This window comes from Magallana gigas, chromosome 1 (genome assembly GCF_963853765.1).
Source record: "Magallana gigas chromosome 1, xbMagGiga1.1, whole genome shotgun sequence".
Lineage (NCBI taxonomy): Eukaryota > Metazoa > Mollusca > Bivalvia > Ostreida > Ostreidae > Magallana > Magallana gigas.
In genome coordinates, this window is record NC_088853.1 from 9,895,433 (window position 1) to 9,910,003 (window position 14,571).

Consider the following 14,571-nt stretch of genomic DNA (forward strand, 5'->3'; position numbering starts at 1 on the left):
AAGGCTGTGAATTAAAAAAGCTGCATCAAGATCGAATTTCCGTCAAACATTATTGTATAAACTTAATTTACCTTTATCATTTGTACTTGAACGCGATGTAATATTTATATCATTTGTACCCTTTGCTCCAAAATCGGCAACATAAATCGTGTTTGATAATGTCGCAAAAAGAAACTGTATGCAAACATTATAAAGTAATTCATTTGACTGACGACTTAATTATCTAGTGTTTAAATTTTCATTCTCAACTTTAGGTTCTGCCTTTTCCTCAAAATGTTTCTGCGAGTAAACATAGCAAGCGGTTCAATCATTTTTTACGGCTAAAAAAAGGGAAACACTTTGTAAACTCTTAATGAATTTTTCCTCCAAAAAAAGACATTAAGACTGTATGGTATTTTATAACATCAAAATAACTGATGGTGACCTATTATTGTGCAGAGGAATTCAAGCTTTGTAATTGTCAGTCATTTATACATGTTTCATTTAAACCAATTTTTGTATAACATTATGATTTTACCCGAACTTAAAAAAATAAGCAGGGAAGGATTTGTTATTGAGTAAAATTGAAGGGGCATGGTCACGATTTTGGTCAAAATTTATCCATCCGATTTTAATGTTTATAATGCTTCGGTAAGGCATTTGCAATATGCAACCAAGATTTGAGTGTCATTCGTTGAGTTATAAGCGAGTTACATAGCTCACAATTCTTTACTATGTAAACAATGCTTTTGTTTATATTTTGAACGTTGAAGTAAAAAGTTCAATTTTAAACCTTAAATGAGTCTATTAAACGTTATGAACTGTTTGTTTATGCTTAAGATGAATAAGAAGAAAGACAGTATTTTAAATATTTTACCGGTTTACTGAACCTATGTAATCAAAAACATGGCACGAGCTTTCTTTACATAACAGAGAATTGTTAACTCTGTATCTTGCTTATAAACTAATGATTGACTCTCAAATTTCATTTAATCATTAGATGTACATATATAAAGCATTGTAAATAATGAAAACAGAGAAATATAATTTGACAAAATTGTGACCATGCCCCTTTAAACGAATCCGTGTAAATTTCTACATAACTGTGACGCATGGAAATTTATCAAAAAAAATGAATGAAAAGGAATTAAAATGTACAATGGGTTTGCCATATATCAGAAAACACTAATTAATTGTTCAACAAAATTGCCTGATAAAAAAAACAAAGCACACGGTTGAACAGTATGTAATATCCACCAAAATTGTAAAAATATGATTAGCGAATAACATAAGCTTCAAAACATTTAAGTTAACTTTCATTGTTCAAAATGAATGATTTTCAAATAATCTTTTGGCCTTGCAAATTTTGTTTGTTTGTGTGTTTGTTTGTTTTTAAACTTTCATAAAGTGAATGTCCTGGTTTATGTTTGTAATTGTTTTTATCAATAAAAACGACCTTCAAGAAAAACAGTTTTGGATTTTATAAATCTAAGTGTGTGTTTTAATAATGATTTATCAATAGAGGTTATTTTAAGGAGTGTTATTTAGACTTACTCTTTCGGAAACCATTATCAAGTTAATATATGCATTTAAAGATTATACACAAGCCTCAATTATACAAACAAATCAAATGTAAGATATAAAAAATCACGTCCTATCTTAAAAATGAACCGAAAAAAAGAAAAAAAAAAGGTGTGGTGCGGATCCCTATTAATTCTACACATCTTCATAAGTAATGTACACGAAGGTACTATAACGGCCCTGGTTTCTGTTTCATGTATCGTAAAATGCAGCATCACCCAACCAATACCTTTTATTTAATACAATGTATGTAATAAAAAGGTATTGCTTTAACGTTACACATACTACTTTTAATTTGAGAGAAGATTTTTCTTCTATACAATTAAAGACGCCAATAATGATGTGCTAGCGATTTTGCTTCCTTATAAACGTAATTCGTTTAATACGTTAACTTTACAATATGTTTAAAACGTATGGAAAAGGAAAATCACTCCACTATAAGCGTCAATTGATTGGTTTATTGAATTGATTTTGTATCTGACCGATTAAAAGAAAACTAATTTGTCATTTTTTATTGGTTATTTTACAAGTCGTTATTGATAAATTATTGTTTATTAATGTTGAAGATCTCATATATAATAGACAATTGTTTTTATATTTTTGGTTCTTGAAAATCCTATTTTTCATTTTTACCGATTAAATCCCATTGCAATTGTAAAGGATAGTTATCCATATTTTTATCCGCATTTTGTCTTTTACATTCATTTGTGTGTTTCTTTCGTCATTAAACCTTTCACAAAATATGTTTTGAAGGTATAACATTAACCCCACTTACTCTTCTTTGTCCATGAAACCAAGAATGGCAAATTACACTTTGAAAAGATAATAATACTTAATACCTGAGTAATAGACACTAGATGTTTAAAAAGTTTAACAAAATACAAAAGTGAAGAAGACACTTTTGTTATGTTACAGAAAAACAATATTGAGCATAAAACATTTTTTTCGATAATCTGTTTTTATTTAAAATGATACTATGACATACATTTTTAAGTACGTTAAAAAAAATGCATACTTTTATCATGCACTTGATTTTTTGGCTCTAATTTAGTAATAGCACATGTTCATATATTACATGATACAACAGTAACACTTGATTAATAACAACAAGTCCTTTAAACATGCTGTCAAGGGACAAACCTATAACATAATTCAACAATATGTTTCAGAAGTTTTATGTTTAATATTTGATACGCATGCAAAAGATAATTTTTTAAACAAATTAATTTTTGGAAAAAGAATATTAAATCACATTTTAAACGTATCTTTTTTAAAGTTATGTCATCACTAAACATTAAGTCGTAAGCAATTCAATTTACCAATCCTTTATGCATCACAAACACAAATTGTCATGTTTTCTTTTATCATTTTAATGTGGTGTTGTGATATGTAAGCTCCGGGTTCGATACAGGTACAGCGAGTTCTTGATAGGTTGAGGTTTCATCAATCGAATCATTTGTATCTTGGTAAAACTCAGTAATCTTCCAACATGATAACAAGTTACTAAAAATAGATCCCTTCTTTCTAAATTTCTCCCTAAAATAAATTAAATAAAAGCTGTCTGATCAATGGGGGCGAATTTGTTACAACAATTTTTTTAAGATTTGAGTTTAGAAGTATAACTAACCAACAATCTGGCATCTATAGATGTACATAGAATTACAAAATGATATAATTATTTGGGTTGTCAAAAAAATAGACCACGCTATGATACATTATGCAGGTAGTGAGCACCTACGTAAATATTTATTGCTCTTGGTATAAGTCATTTACCTGCACATTACAGCGATGTTGATGATAAGAATGATGTTAACTGCAATAGAGACTGAGAGCCCAACGATCCAACCGACAGATGACGTCATATTTATTCTAAGCATTTGAATATCTGCCCCAACATAAATAGAACGTTGTCAATAAGAAGTCTTTGTGTAAGTTAAATTTGTTATTTCAGAAAATTCCCTATGTTCAATAAATGTTCAATGAAATTCTTCATACTCTAAATGGACTTTCTTTAAGTACGACGACCAAAGATAATTCAAACACTGGCTGAATTATAAAATTAAAGCGTAATTTGTGAAGTTTTTAATTTTTATTCGATGTAACAACACCAACAAGTTCGGCAAATATTTTGAAATAATTGCATCTTGCCACTTGTCATTTATGACTCTAACGACGCCAACATATGGTAGACTTAAGTAAACAGTTAGATGTTGCTTAAAATATGTACGTACTTGTAATCACCAAAGACAATGTATATTTATTTGTGAATGTTTCAAGCCTTTTAAAATTTAGTTAATGTTTACCTTTATCGCACCTTTCACCATAAAACCCGTCGGTACAACCAGTTAGGCAACTTCCGTTATATCTGTCACAGTTTCTGTTGTAACAGTGTTGACTGCATTGATAATGACAGTTCTCTCCATATGATTTAAAACATTCTATTATATTAAATCAAGACATTTTTTTGTTACCATTTGCATGGGAATGTTGTAATTTATTAGGTATTCAGGTCAAATTAACAAGCTTAAATCTCAAAACATATTAAAAGAAAATTTTAATTAGTATTTACTTATACCTTTTATTTTGAGACACAGATAAAGTAAACCTGTTCTGTAGTGATAAGTCAATAAAAATTTATAACTAGATGCTGTCATTAGACAGTAATACCCGCACCATGTGTTTGCCCCTTAATAACACTGTTTTGTACCAGTTTAATTAAAAATGAAGGCTACATGCAAGCTCCGGTAATACAATTAAAATTTATAATTTTCATAACTGAAGGATGAGATCCCTTCCCATATGATAATACACATCGTGACATGAGCAGCACTTTATGTGCAATTTGGGGTAGAAATGTGTGCAGTGAATTTTCAGTTAATCAATAATCTTAACATTTTATGTCATAGAAAGTATAATGGTCTATATGATTATTACAAAACAAAATTAAAAATTAAATTATGCCCCCTCCCCATGGCGGTTGCCGATTTAAGATTTGCTTCTGTGTGTCTACATGAACATCATCGTGTGCACAGATTTAGAGAAGGGGTGGGAGTGAGGGGTCCAGACCCCCCCCCCCCCCAATGAAAATTCATTTATATCAATCGTAAAAATAGCCTTGGACCCCAATGCTCTTACAGACATGTAAACGCTCTAACCCATTGCGCTTCAATGTTAGGTAACATTATTTGGGGGGTAAATATTTAATCAATATTTAATATACTTTTTTTTATCTCAATAGGAAGTATACATGTACATCACAATATGCAGTTGTCCTGCACCACCTTAACGCTGTTATTTACCTAATAAAATAGTGCAAATGGATTTGAAGAATAGGTCATAAAAATACATGCATGTTACAAATGACTGATCTTTGTCTGAAGTTACGTAGTACACAACACAGGTCTGCATGTCTCAATAGCGGGTACTAGTTTTACCCAGCTCTTCGATTAGATGGGTTCACGTGTATACACACATGGGTGCTGCTAAAACGCGGAACGGAAAACGGAACGGAAAGCGGAACGGAAGGGGAAACGGAAAATCTTATCTAATGTTATTTACCTCATAGATTTGTTAATCATGCTAAAACGATATACTTTATGTACCTTTTTAATTTTTTTTGAAAGATTGGCAATATTAGATTATTTATTCAAGAATGTTTATTTCCTCAAAATTAACAGTACATGCATTGACCACTATATTCTGTCCCAAAATATCCTCAATTCACTTTTTGCTGTATATTTATATATACCTCAGGGTTCAAGCGATTCTCTTTTAGAATCATTAAACATTCTCATTATTCTTTCTTTAAAACGTCCTCTCTACACCCCTGCGAATGTTATTGTCATTTAAATTTTAGACCACGTGATTTTATTTGACCCTTTCAGTTTCGCAGAAAAAATCATGCCTCGTGTTTATAGTCTATTTCATAGAATCTAGGTATTTGTAGTCAAATATAAATCTAGAGGTTTATTGATTCTAAACTTTATCTTCATTAATAATTGGTGGATAAAATGTGTTCTAGAAATAAATGCGACAATACAAAAAATAGTTCTTGTCTGCTTTTGCAACAATTAACATGCTTGTAGAGATCACCCCTGATGATTAATTTTCGATCCGCGCCTGACCTAGTAATAGCATCAATAGTGCAACAGACTATACTATTTTATGCAGAATGTTCCTTGAAAATGGCTCGATATACTAAGTTTTTATACAGAACAGACACCCATTATTTCTCTAAAAACATGGTATTGCACACCACAAGCATCAAACATGGCTATGATTTTATTAAGCAACCTAATGTTTATACTTTCAACCACTTTACACGTGGTTGAACACGAACGATAACTCTGTTCTGAATATTAGCGTTTAATATAAATAACCGCTAGATGGTGAAATAAGACATACATCTTGAAAGGTTTTCATGTTTTAACATAAATCCAAGTAGGATATGATATAAAAACGACCAGTACTTACGTATTTTGAGAATATTATCCGAGCACTCATACTTCCGCTCGAAATTTCACAGGAACTGAGCACATCTCGGTGAAGTCTCGTGAACTTTCATTCGGGCACCTCTGGATTTATTACATACTTAGCAACGATAAAGAAAACATCCCGAACACATTCGCAGGGGTGCTCTAGCTTATCAGCTGGTATAAATACACGGCTAAAAATAAAGAAGTCTACGGGGTTTTGCATTTCAACAGACCCGGATGATAGTGTTGAAAAATTGTGCAAGGTCTTCTGAGTGACTTCCAAATGGAGAAAAGATGTCAAAATTTTCCATTATAAATCGTCCAAATGTGCTGCATGAATATTTTGGGATCGACAGACTATAGTCCCAATATATAATCAGAAAATCAAACCAGGCAACGTCTAGAGCTCTCTATTCGGATCATATGTATATAGCTGCTGGAATAAACAACTGCTCAGTAATGCAAACGTAAACAAAATTTGCATTGCTAAAAATACTAGTTTCACAAATTACTAGTTCCACAAATTACTGGGTATTTTAATGTTTACTGTATTTTAATTTTTAATGTCGTCAGTCCTACGTTTTTTTTTCTTCCATCTCAATGATACTGTATCGTCTGTATGATAAAAGATCGTCTAGAACACCGAAAATTCAATGTTGATGTAAGTATATACATGTACAACTGTACATCATATTTGAAATATAAAAATACTCAAAACACGCATAAAACGCTTTCACTAACTGCGTGCGTTACGCTGATATGCCAGCAATACTATATAAGAAAAATAAGTAAAAAGTTATAGCTAATTTGCTCGTTTAATCATCTTAATGTTTCACAATTCGTACACATTTGATTTTTCCGTTTTGTACTCAACTAAAGCCGAATGAATACAATGCTATAATTGATAGACATTCATATGAATATTAATAAGATAGCAACATGTTGATAATCATTCACTAGATATAAATAAAAGATACAAAGTAAATCGTTTCGGGCCAGTCTATCCCCTTTTTAAGCGATAAACGTCATTATGTTTTCCATTCCGTTTCGCTTTCCGTTCCGTTTCCCGTTCTGCGTTTTAGCAACACCCCTACATACATGTCTGTGTTTTCCGTATGCAGAAAAGGATTAGTTAAGATCAGCTAAAGGAATTCATAATTGCGTTTTAATTGGTTTATCATTATGATGTTGACCAATTTAGGTAAGCATAATACATGTAGTAGCAGTAGCACAATATAATGAGATGCCAGCATACATATATAAGTTCTACTTTCACTTTCTAAATGTGATCTCCTTTTGACAGCATACTGTATCATCATCTTTTAATATTTATACAAGCTTATCATCGTTATCTATCCTATCGCATTTGTAAAGTTTCTGTCAATTTAGTTGCAAAAGTTATTTTTTTCAATTGTCAGACTGCATGCACTATTGAGTTGACCCCATATTGACCCTGTATAAACAATTTCTTATTAAATTTGTGTATTACATGTAAGTAAGTGTAAACACTTATCATTTTTATATGAGTTATACTAGGAATGAAGGAGTATTTCTTTCTTAATGTATTATGATGCATCAAATACAATGTATAGGTCATGACCTTATGGGACTTTTCTGACCCCACGAAACAGGAAAATACAAAATATCTTCTACTGTCATTTTGATGAATCAAATGGTGTAAAGTACATTAATGACCCCCAGGTGTTGTCTTTAACCCCCCCCCCACCCCCACATTTATGACCCCCAGGTGTTGTCATTAACCTCCCCCCCCCTTTATGAAATAGGAAATGATATGATACACTCTATATTTTGTTAACTTCTGAGATCTGAGATCCTCATCCCTAAACTTTATAATTTATTTTTGCTCTTTGTGTCATTGCGCATAAAATTGTATATAGATTATGCCCCCTTTGAGACACCCTGACATTTTAGAACTAGAAATAATAATGTATTTTCTTATTCATATGGTATACAGTAGTCTTTGATCCATGTGGGTAATTCCTAGCCTATTGATGTCACTGCTTTGTTTAGGAGACTTTACAATTGCCCCAAATAGGCGAATACACATGGCAGTGATACATATAACATTTTGTTTATAAATCTTAAAAATTGAATTAAGCAATTTCCAAAATGTTAATGTGATTCACGAGAGAAAAAGCAATCAAGAAATGATTTAAAATGTGCTACTGTACACATGTAAGAAAGTATTAAGAAGACTGAACCCTTAATACCAGGTTAGGTGGGGGGGGGGTGAATGTGGAATATAAACATTTATAATTTTAATCATTTATTGTTATTAATTATACCCGCACTTTCTAAAGAAAGTTCGGGTATATTGTTGTTACTCTGTTTCGTCCGTCCGTCCGTCTGTCTGTCCGTCCGTCTGTCACGTTTTACTTTTTCAAACTGCTCTTACATCTTATAAACAAGCAATCTGAACTCTTAGAGTTTGATTTTGGGTGTCATGTTGATTTGTAAAAAGGTTTCAAAAATTCTCTGGTAGTCCTGGGGGGCAAATAATTGGTAAAAAATGACGTTTTTTCACAAAAAACCTTCTTCCTCGAACTCCTCCTACATTTTCAACAGTAGACAAATCATCTCTTGGAATATGTTTTAGGGTATCCTATAGATGCGCAATAAGGTTTCGGAATTTTCAATTTTGTCCTGGGGGTCAATTATTTGTTAAAAAATAACGTTTTTTTAACAAAAAAAACTGGTTTCAAAAACGTCGTTTTCTTTTTGCAGTAGCCAAATGATATTCTAGAATATGATTGGGGGTGTCATATTGTAGTGTGATCAGGTTCCAGAATTTTTTTTTTTATTAAGGGGATCAGTGGGCAACAAAAAATGACGGTTTTTGGCAAAAAAAGTATAGTTCCCAGAACTCCTCTTATGATTTAATGGATAGACACATCATATCTTGGGATATAATTGGGGCTGTCTTAAAGATGTGCAATAAGATTTTAAAAATCTAAATTTCATCCAGGGAGTCAAATAGTAGCAGAAAATTGACGTTTATCACTAAAAAAAAACCATAGATCCCAGAACTCCTCTTTTGATTTAATGGATAGACACATCATATCTTGGGATATGATAGGGACTGTTATATAGATGTGCAGTAAGGTTTTAAAAATTTAAATTTCATCCAGGGAGTCAAAAAGTAGCAGAAAATTGACGTTTATCACTTCAAAAAAACATAGATCCTAGAACTCCTTTTATGATTTAATGGATAGACACATCATATCTTGGGATATGATAGGAACTGTTCCATAGATCAATGTAGATGTGCATTACGGTTTTGAAAAATTAAATTTAACCCTGAGGCCCATTACCTACATATCTGTTGATGCCCTTTAAGGATCAAGAATATATATGGTTAAGGGGTGGGGATCTCAACCGTTTTCGAGATATTTGTGTACTTCCTGTTCGAGGGGGATAATGACCACCCCCGGGGCCCATGACCTACATACCGTTTGATGCCCCTTGACACAAGGAACAAGAATATATATGGTTTAAGGGTGGGGATCTCAACTGTTTTGAAGATATTAAGGGACTTGCTGTTTGAGGGGGTCAGGACCACCCACAGGGCCCATGACCTACATAACATTTGATGCCCCTTGACATCAGAAGGATGAATATATATGGTTTAGGGGTCATGATTATAACAGTTTCTGAGACATATGGTAATTTCAAATTCCTGGGGGGTGGGGATGACCCCAGGGGTCAGATCTAATAAACCCTATATATTGCCAGTAACAGTCAATATATGATTATGAAAACCCTATATTATTATCTTTGTCCGTTTTCAAGTTACCATTTAAAATAGAGTCTACGATTCTTCCTACAAGGTTCAATGTTAGACCCCACATTCTTTTGACACCCGTTAGGGTCATGACTTACATGCCATAATGATCTGATGCGCCATGACCTAAGGAGGAATAATATCTTTGGATTAAGGTGGGGATCTCAATGGTTTTTATGATATTTGATAACTTCAGGAAGAGCACTTCGGATCATGACCTACATACCATCTGAAATGCCTTGAACAAAGAAACAATAATATAATATGTACATGATATATGATTCAATATAAGAACCCAGATTTAGATCAATCATCTATGTTTTGTAATACTTCCTATGTATTAATACATGTATTTAGAGTTTGTGTTTTGTTCTATACTATTCATGTTCATGACTGTAGTATGGCTTAGTCTTATTTTAAATTACATTAAAAAATTGTCAAATATATGACTTGGAACCCCCACCCCCAAACAAACTCAAATATAAACCGGCCCTCCCCCCCCCCCCCCCCTTAATTGTCGAATGATCTATTAAATCAAAATATAATTTGGGTGTCTAAAAACTTTTATAAACTGGTAAAAAATGTTATTCTTAAAAAAAATTACATTACACCTTGCATAATTGACAAATGATCTATTGAAATATGATCAGAGGTCATATTTCTACCTTATGATCAATAGCTAGTATTCATTGACAAGTTAAAATTAATAACAACAAATGATTCAAATTATAGATGTTTATACTCCACATTCAACCCCCCCCCCCCTCCCCAATCTAACCTGGTTCTTAAGATTCAGTCTTCTTAATACATTCTTACATGTGTGCAGTAGCAAATTTTAAATCATTTCTTGATTGCTTTTTCTCTCCTGATGCACATTAACATTTTGAAATTGCTTAATTCAATTTTTAAGATTTATAAACAAAATGTTATATGCATGTGTTAATTCCACTATTTGGGGCAACTGTAAAGTCTCCTAAACAAAGCAGTGACATCATTAGGCTAGGAATTACCCACATCGATCAAACACTATTGTAACATATGAATAAGATAAAATACTTTATTGGAAGTTGATTTTAATCAACTGTCCTATGCACTTACTCGGGCAAAGCGAGTTAAAGACAACACCTGGGGGTCATTAATGTACTTTACACCATTTGATGCATCATAATGACATTAGAAGATATTTTGTATTTTCCTGTTTCGTGGGGTCAGAACAGCTATATAGTTCCATAAGGTCATGACCTACATTGTATTTGATGCATTATAAAACATTAAGAAAGAAATACTCCTTCCTTCCTATTATAACTCATATAAAAATGATATTTAAGTGTCTAGTACACTTACTTACATGTAATACACAAATTTAATAAGAAATTGTTTATACAGGGTCAAGATGGGGTCAACTCAATAGTGCAAGTCTGACAAATGAAAAAAAAAACTTTTGCAACTAAAATGACAGAAACTTTACAAATGCGATAGGATAGGTAACGATGATAAGCTTATTTAAATATTAAAAGATGGTGATATAGTATGCTGTCAAAGGGAGATCACATTTAGAAAGTGAAAGTAGAACTTATGTATGCTGGCATCTCATTATATTGTGCTACTGCTACTACATGTATTATGCTTACCTATATTGGTCAGCATCATAATGATAATCCAATTAAAACACACTAATGAATTCCTTTAGCTGTTCTTAACTAATCCTTTTCTGTATATGGAGAACACAGACATGTATGTGTACACGTGAACCCATCTTCGAAGAGCTGGGTAAAACTAGTACCCGCTAATGATACCTGCAGACCTGTGTTGTGTACGTAACTTAAGACAAAGATCAGTTATTTGTAACATGCATGAATTTTTATGACCTATTCTTCAAATCCACTTGCACTATTTTATTAGGTAAATAACAGCGTTAAGGTGGTGCAGGACACCTGCATTTTGGGATGTATACTTCCTATTGAGATAAACAATAAAGTACATTAAATATTAATTAAATATTTACCCCCCCCCCCCCCAAATAATGTTACCTAACATTGAAGCGCAGTAGGTTAGAGCGTTTACATGCCTGTAAGAGCATTGGGGTCCAATGTGTGATTTTGGTAATTTTACAATTGATATAAATGAATTTTCATGGGGGGGGGGGGGGGGGGTCTGGACCCCTCACTCCCACCCTTTCTCTAAAACTGTGCACATGATGATGTACATATGTATGCACACAAAAGCAAATCTAAAACCGGCAACCGCCACGGGGAGGGGGCATAATTTAATTTTTAATTTTGTTTGTAATAATTATATAGACCGTTATACTTTCTATGACATGAAATGTTAAGATTATTGATGAACTGAAAATTCACTGCAAACAGTTCAACCCCAAATTGCACATATAGTGCTGCACGTGTATTATCATATGGGAAGGGATCTCATCCTTCAATTATGAAAATTATAATTTTTAAATGTATTACCGGAGTTTGCATGTGGCTTTCATTTTTAATTAAACTGGTACAAAACAGTGTTATTTAGGGGCACTCACATGGTGCGGGTATTACTGTCTAATGACAGCATCTAGCTTTAACTTGTCAATGAATACTACTCGTTGATTCCAAGGTAGAAATATGACCTCTGATCATATCTCAATGGGAAAAACAGTTCATATTTGAGTTTGTTTGGGGGTGGGGGTTTCAGGTCATATATTTGACAATTTTTTAATGTAATTTAAAATAAGACTAAGCCATACTACAGTCATGAACATGAATAGTATAGAACAAAACACAAACTAATACATGTACATGTATATATACATAGGAAGTATTACAAAACAGATGATTGATCTATATCTGGGTTCTTAAATTGAATCATATATCATGTACATATTATATTATTGTTTCTTTGTTCAAGACATTTAAGATGGTTTGTAGGTCATGATCACAAGTGCTCTTCCTGAAATTATCAAATATCATTCAAACCATTGAGATCCCCACCTTAATCCAAAGATATTATTCCTCCTTAGGTCATGCAGGCGCATCTCAGATCATTATGGCATGTAAGTCATGACCCTAAGGGGTCATCCTGACCCCCTTAGAATCAGAAATTGTCAATTATCTTAAAGTTATTGATGTTTGATGATCCTATCTCTATTTAATCTTTATTATTAAGTCTCCCGAATGAAATTTGGAGACTTATTGTTTTTGTATGGTTCTTAATACATGTATCATTAATCTTCATCTTCTTTTTCTTCTTTCCTGCTCTGAACTTGTTTTTCAGAGATGGCTGAACAGAATTGTACAAAACTTCAGGATATGATAGGCCTGCATATCTAGTTGTGCACCCTGGTTTGGTTTTTCTCATTTTGGGTTAGACAACTACTTTTCGGGGGAGGGGGGGTGTCAAAAGGGTGTGGGGTCTAACATTGAACCTTGTAGGAAGAATCGTAGACTCTATTGTAAATGGTAACTTGAAAACGGACAAAGATAATAATATAGGGTTTTCATAATCATATATAGGCTGTTACTGGCAATATAGGGTTTATTAGATCTGACCCCTGGGGTCATCCCCACCCCCCAGGAATTTGAAATTACTATATATCTCAGAAACTTTTATAATCATGACCCCTAAACCATATATATTCATGTCTCTGATGTCAAGGGGCTTCAAATGTTATGTAGGTCATGTGCCCTGTGGGTGGTCCTGACCCCCTCAAACAGCAAGTCCCTTAATATCTTCAAAACAGATGAGATCCCCACCACTAAACCATATATATTCTTGTTCCTTGTGTCAAAGGGCATCAAACGGTATGTAGGTCATGGGCCCCGGGGTTGGTCATGACCCCCCTTGAACAGGAAGTGCACAAATATCTCGAAAACGGTTGAGATCCCCACCCCTTAACCATATATATTCTTGATCCTTAAAGGGCATCAAAAGGTATGTACCGGTAGGTAATGGGCTTCAGGGTTCAATTTAATTTTTCGAACCGTAAAGCACATCTATGGAACAGTTCCTATCATATCCCAAGATATGATGTGTCTATCCATTAAATCATAAAAGGAGTTCTAGGATCTATGTTTTTTTCAAGTGATAAACGTCAATTTTCTGCTATTTCTTGACTCCCTGGATGAAATTTAAATTTTGAAAACCCTACTGCACATCTATAGAACAGTCCCTATCATATCCCAAAATATGGTTGTCTATCCATTAAATCATAAAAGGAGTTATATGATCTATGTTTTTTTTTAGTGATAAACGTCAATTTTCGGTTACTTTGACTCCCTGGATGAAATTTAAATTTTTAAAACCTTATTGCACATCTATAGGACAACCCCAATTATATCCCAAGAGATGACGTAGCTACTCAAAAAGTTGTAAGAGGAGTTCTGGGAACCATATTTTTTTGGCCAAAAAACGTCATTTTTTGTTGTCCACTGATCCCCTTAATAAAAAAAAATTCTGGAACCTGATCACGCCTCAATATGACACCCCCAATTTTATTATAGAAGATCGTTTGGCTACTGCCAAAAAAAAAGACGTTTTTGAAACTAGTTTTTTTGTAAAAAAAAAAAAAAAAAAAAAAGAAGTCATTTTTCAGCCCTTAAATGACCCCTAGGACAAAATTGAAAATTCCGAAACCTTATTGCGCATCTATAGGATACCCTAAAACATATTCCAAAAGATGATTTGTCTACTGTTGAAAATGTAGGAGGAGGAGTTCGAGGAAGAAGGTTTTTTGTGAAAAAACGT

At 33.0% G+C, this 14,571-nt stretch overlaps 1 long non-coding RNA gene across 1 annotated transcript; it reads right to left on the bottom strand.

The window, feature by feature from the left end:
* Window positions 1-2,593: 2,593 nt before the first annotated feature.
* LOC117688108 (uncharacterized) lies at window positions 2,594-3,994 on the bottom strand. The gene is made up of 3 exons (XR_010713261.1): window positions 3,864-3,994; window positions 3,334-3,445; window positions 2,594-3,096 (listed from the first exon to the last, which is right to left on the bottom strand). It is a non-coding gene; the product is annotated as an uncharacterized lncRNA (long non-coding RNA).
* Between the last annotated feature and the right edge of the window lie 10,577 nt (window positions 3,995-14,571).